Genomic DNA, 6079 nt, shown 5'->3' on the forward strand with positions numbered 1-6079 from the left:
TCTCAGCTGCTGGGAAATGAAAATGCTCAAGTCAAGTAAAAATAACTCAGAAAAAGTCAAGTTTAGTGTTTAGATTGGAAACAGAGTTAATACTTTGTTTCATACATCTAATTTTTACCTTATTAGACAGAATCTTTAGTGATCTTTGATTGGAGACTTTTGTTCATTTGGGCAAAATGTTCCTCCTCATCTCAAAGCATTTCATCAGTTTAAGTTCATATAACAATATGATTAATTATGAAAACTGCCCTCATGCGCTTTAACTTTTGCACTTTCAATCACACACTTTATATGATATTTACAACAAGTTTACTTATATCTGTACTTGTTATGATACTTCTGATGTTTCTCTGTGACCTGCCGAGTCACTGCAGAAAGAAATTAGAAAAAATCTTTACTTTGTGCACATTGACATGCTGAATTTTCTTTAACTTATGTTCATTAATGTGTAATATGTCTTTTGAAATAAATAATTCATAATACTTATAATACTTATAAAATACTTCATATTTATAAATAGAAATTTATGATAATTTGCCACCTTCTTGAGTCAAAAGCACAAAAATGTCCATGTCCCAAAAACAGCTATAAAAACGGAAGATACACAAAAACTAGTAAATCATCAAATGTAATTTTCTGGCAAATCATTGACAATTCAAGATGTATTTAAACACACACACACACACACACACACACACACACACACAGAGATACCCAACAATTGTTGAATTGAAAATAACTTGTTTTTTTCCCTCATAAAATGTATTTAGCATAATGTATTTAAAGGGATAAAATCCTTCTAATTGTACAATTATTTATTTCTTTTGAAATCAGAACTATAGTTGATCAATAGAGTTAACAAACATTAATTCTGTCTTTTTATTTTTTAAGTTTTTGGTTAAAGTTTTAAAATATTTGACTCATGTTCAGGTTTGAAAATAAGTTCCCAGCCACCAGAAAGGTGTCACGTCAGCATCACTGCAGAGGATTCAGTCTGTGTTGTCAGTTTTTTACATGTTTGGTTGTTTTTATTACTGTTAATCATCAGATTTTATTATCTGGTTCTAAATGTAGAGGATAAATTTAACATTTATTGTAGTGCGTTGTTGCTAGTTTAAGTGGCATTTATATAGTTTTTTATTTACCTGTGTTTATTTGTTTACCTGCCGTCGGACCATACATGGAAATTAACTGATGGTCCAAAACATCTTTTCTCCTCTCTGATGAATATTTTTTGGGCCGAGGCCTCGACAAATAAAGCAAAATAAACAAAAGTAAACAAATTCTTTATGCTTTTTTTTTTTTTAAAGCAGCAGTGCAGTAAACAAGCTGACATTTAAATCCTCAAAATATTTGAATGTTTAGTAGTTTTGAGCTAAACTGAGGTTCTTTAACACATTCATGCAGAAAAAAAATGACCATCTGTTTGTTCTGGTTGTTCCAGTTGAAACTGGACATTTTTGTCCTTAAAGACTGAAGAAGGTGGAAGATCAAACCAACGTGTGTGTGTGTGTGTGTGTGTGAAACAGCAGAGATGACACATGGAGGAGGCCTTGTGATGCAGCCGAGCTTTCAGCAGCAGAGCAGCTCTGCAGCCCAGAAGCAGCATATAAAAGTGGAAAGATGGCTCCATGCTCTGTAAAAGTCAGAGCTGCAAATAGAAGCGAAAGAAAGAGCCGGATTGAATGTGGCTTTTATTTAAAAGATGTTTTGAATGCAACTTTGTTGCTGCGTACACAATATTACACACACACACACACACTCAGCTCAGCGTTCCATTAGACGAAACCCAAACCATTAGTAGCTTTATCTCCATTGTAGGAAGACCCCCCCCCCCCCCATCACATCACATATGTTCTGAAATACACCAACTTTTAGCTGCATCCCACACATGAAGCGAGTTTTCTGTCTAATGCAGATGTTTCGGACGTGTTGCCATCACAGCTGCAGGGGTATTTATTTTATTTTCAAGTGCTGGTTCTTCCTTTCACGTCCCAAACAGCTGACAGCGAGCTCTGAACGGCCTCAGCAGCCTTCGTTAATGTGCATTCACTGGATGTTTCAGTGTGTTCATTGATAAAACACTCGTCTCCTTGCGTGTAGATAAGCACACTTGTGACAGCTGACGGTGTACACGGCGCTTTGTTTTCCTCCTCATCAGACATAAAACACACTTTGAATGTGGCACTCAGATGTTTTATAGTCTTAGTAGCTGCTTCCTCTGTCAGCCCAGTTCTGTCACATGTTATATGTCCTGCTGCTCAGATGCAGCTGCTCATCCTGGAAGGTGAGACGTGTGTGTTTCTCCTCTCCTTTAACTGCGTCGGTTTTGACATTTAAAAGCAATAACAGAGTCATCAGGAATTATATAAAGTCCCACTGTAACAGATAAAATGTTTATTTGAATCCCCAGAGGACCGTACAGAGTGGTTAAGTGTCTTTTGACTCATCATTTTAATTTTGGGTCTATCAGCTTTGCAGGAAGGATTTTAACTCACATTTTTTGGGATCCGTCTCTTATTCTTTATTATGTCAGGATACTAACATTAATCCTTCCCATATAATACCAGCACCGTGACATCTTGGCCCATAAAAGAAAATTCACATGATTTTAGTGTCCTATTATGTCTTTATTACAAGAGCCACTTGAGAAATGCACAAAAAATTATGTCATATATATCTGAAAGAAATGAAAATGAAAACAAATTAGTATTCTATTCTATTCTAGAGTCATTTGGCAGAAAACAAGCACGAAATCAAACAGTAGAGGACATCGTAGGAAGGTGCTAGTGGACTGTCCAGTTAGACCCAGGTCCTTACAGGAAGAGCTACAGGCTTTTTTTGTTTGTTTGTTTGTTTTTTTGTTTTGTTTACTCCCTTCCCACCCCATAATTTCACCTATGTTAAAATACAAAGAAATTATACCATACTGTCTGTTGCAAAGAACTGGGCTAAGTTCTCCAACTCCAACAAATATAGCTAAACTAAGTGTTGAAGTGCTCCTTGAAGAGCTGAGTCTTCAGCTTGCCTTTAAAAGTAGACAGGGACTCTGCAGAGCGGACAGAGTTTGGGAGATCATTCCACCATCGTGGAACAACAGAGGAAAAGAGTCTGGCTGGCGATTTAGTCCCACGTATTGGTGGTAACATTAGGCGTCTTTCACTGGTGGAACGTAGCTGTGGAGAGGAAGTGTAGGTCTGGATTAGGGAGTGAAGGTAGATGGGAGCCGTTTGAGTTATTGTTTTGTAAACCAGAAATAAAGCTTTGAATTTGATGCGTGCTGCAACCGGAAGCCAGTGAAGAGCGATTAGCAGCGGAGTGACATGAGCTCATTTGGGTTGGTTGAAAACCAGACTCGCTGTGGCGTTCTGGATCATCTGCAGAGGTTTAACTGAGCATGCAGGCAGACCTGCCAGTAGGGAACTGCAGTAATCGATGCGTGAGATGACCAGAGCCTGAACCAACAGATGAGTCGTGTGTTCTGTCAGGTACGTCTGATTCTCTTGATGTTGTAGAGAGCAAATCGGCAGGTATGGGCAGCCGAGGCAACATGGACCTTAAAGGTCAGCTGGTCATCCACCATGACACCAAGTTTCCGGGCAGCAGGCATAGGAGGAACAAGTGTGATAGAGTCAAGCTTGACACTTAATTGTGGATGTAAGGAAGGATTGGCTGGACAGACAATGAGTTCTGCATTGGACAGACGGAGCTGAAGTATAAGATATATCAACGTGTAGATAATAATTAGAATAAATAGTTAACAATTTGGTAATAAGAAAAAATTATTAGAATGGAAATGAACATTCATTCATTCATTCATTCATTCATCAAACCACTATTTTATTATTATAAAAAAAAATGTTATAACCGCAGAATCGCCGTTTGTGTCCCTTTTGTTTGTCTCTCAGGTAGAAACTCACCGGATCTGTTGTGAGACTGAATATCCACCGTTTTCTTGTTATAGCTGCTTTTCTTTATGGAGCGCTTTTCTGAATTGGCAGTTCATTTCTTTATTTGCAGCAGGATTTTTTTTTTTTTTTTTTTTTTGTATTTTGCATTACGTTGAATTTGCAGCACTCTTCTATACATGCAGTGTTTCCCACTTGCATTTCTATTCTTAAACACAGCTGTTTTGCTATATGAAACACGTTTGCACCCGTCGGCCACCGTAGTTTTAGCATGTAGTTCAAAATGCAAAGAGCAGTTTTGATCACCAAGTACAATCTGTATCTCCAACAAGTCATGCAAACTATAAAGAACACACACACACACACACACACACACACATACACACACACACACACACACATACACACACACACACACACACACAAGGCAAAGGTTAAAACATATCACTAAACTACATTTAAATCTACTAATATCAGTTGCACCCTCCCAAAGCTGCTTATTGTTTTACAGAAATGTGACTGGCAGCAAAAAAGAAAAAAACAAAACCAAAACACAGTCTACAAAGCAGGCCACCCACCAAAAACACACACATCCAAACACACACCAACACAGCCCTTCACACTTGACCTGGATAGAAACACCAGGGTAGCAATTCACCCCATTGACTGGGTCCATTAGGGGCCAAAGTGCAGCGGAGCCACATGCTGTACGACTACAAAGAGACCCAGCGGATTACAGAGAGACATAATAGAGGAGGGATGAGTGGAGGAACATGATGGAGGCAACAAGAGAGGGAGTGTAGAGGGCAGGGATGATGGAAAAAATGTTTAATCTATTTTCAAAAGGTTTCCTTATTGTAAATATAAATTAGAGGATATTGAATTAAACTGTCACTTGCTATTTTTAAAAAGAGACAAATTACATTTAATCTAATGTATTTACGTAGCAGAATTCCTTGTTAATGGGAAGTTTCAGGGGTTTTTCGGGATGTGGGGTGATTGAAGGCGAAGACACAACAGTTTAAAGATTTAGCGACGGAGTGCTGAAAGGAACGATGAGAAAGACTTAAAGCTGGGATGGAAAACTCCCTTTATGGGACGTGATGTGGAAGAATGGATATTTTTAGATCCTGCATAAGAAACACACACACACCCACACAGCAATCATGACTTTCTAAGGCATTCCCTCATCAAATTCTCTTTTTTCCACCTTGCATTGAATCTATTTTTTATGTCCTTCTATCTATGGTCAGTAAGTAATTTACTTCAGGGATGGAAAGCTGAGGTTTTTCTGGTGTGAGCTTCCATCTGAGATGAGAAGCATGAATTAATAATCAGTGCTGAGTAAGGCTCTGTCTCTAAGTGCTGCTGTGGCACACATCAGGACTCACATCTCTGTGTTAGTGTGTGTGATTTTCCAGTTTTGAGTAGGCTCCACCTCCCTGCACGCGGGTAGAAGCGTTTAACCATTTACAGATAAGTATTGGCAGACGTATTGTTGAGCCATGATGGCCATCACAAATCCTAAGAAATAAAAACCTGTTCCAAGGGTGGACTATTTTTATATTAAAATCATTCACCTTATTTAAAGGTTTTGGCCTTTTGAACCCAAGGACTTCGGCTAATGGAGCGTGAGCAATCTGTTGAAACACATCTAATCTCAACACGCAGGAACGCGGTATACAGTCTCACTGCAGTACTCACATTTAGACAAAGAGCTCTAACCTACGGTAATCTAATCTAATCCTGACCCTCTTTACTGACTGAGAGCATTTATCAAAACGCCCTACCATAAATGACATCTGATTAATGGGTGGAAAAGTGAAGACTTCCTGAGTTAGAAACACGTCATAAAAAGGCTAAAAGGAGATGGTTTTTCTTTAGCCTCTGTAACTGGTTACAGTTTTGACAAACTTGTACAGAAAAGTACTACAGCTGTAAATCTTAACTTGCATCACTGAAAAAGACTGGTTTTGGCCATGCTGCTTTTGAGCAAAAGATGCTAGTTTTTAGCATGTTAGCATGCTAGCAAACATGCTGAAACTACCCACGCTAACATGTTCAATCATGCTGTGTTCTCTGTACATCTTAGGCCCATTATGTCCCCTTACATATGTAAATAGAAACATCTATTTCTGTCACCATCATCACCTTCATGCGTCCATGTGTCT

This window comes from Telmatherina bonti (genome assembly GCF_933228915.1).
Source record: "Telmatherina bonti genome assembly, chromosome: 14".
In the NCBI taxonomy this organism is placed as follows: Eukaryota; Metazoa; Chordata; class Actinopteri; order Atheriniformes; family Telmatherinidae; genus Telmatherina; species Telmatherina bonti.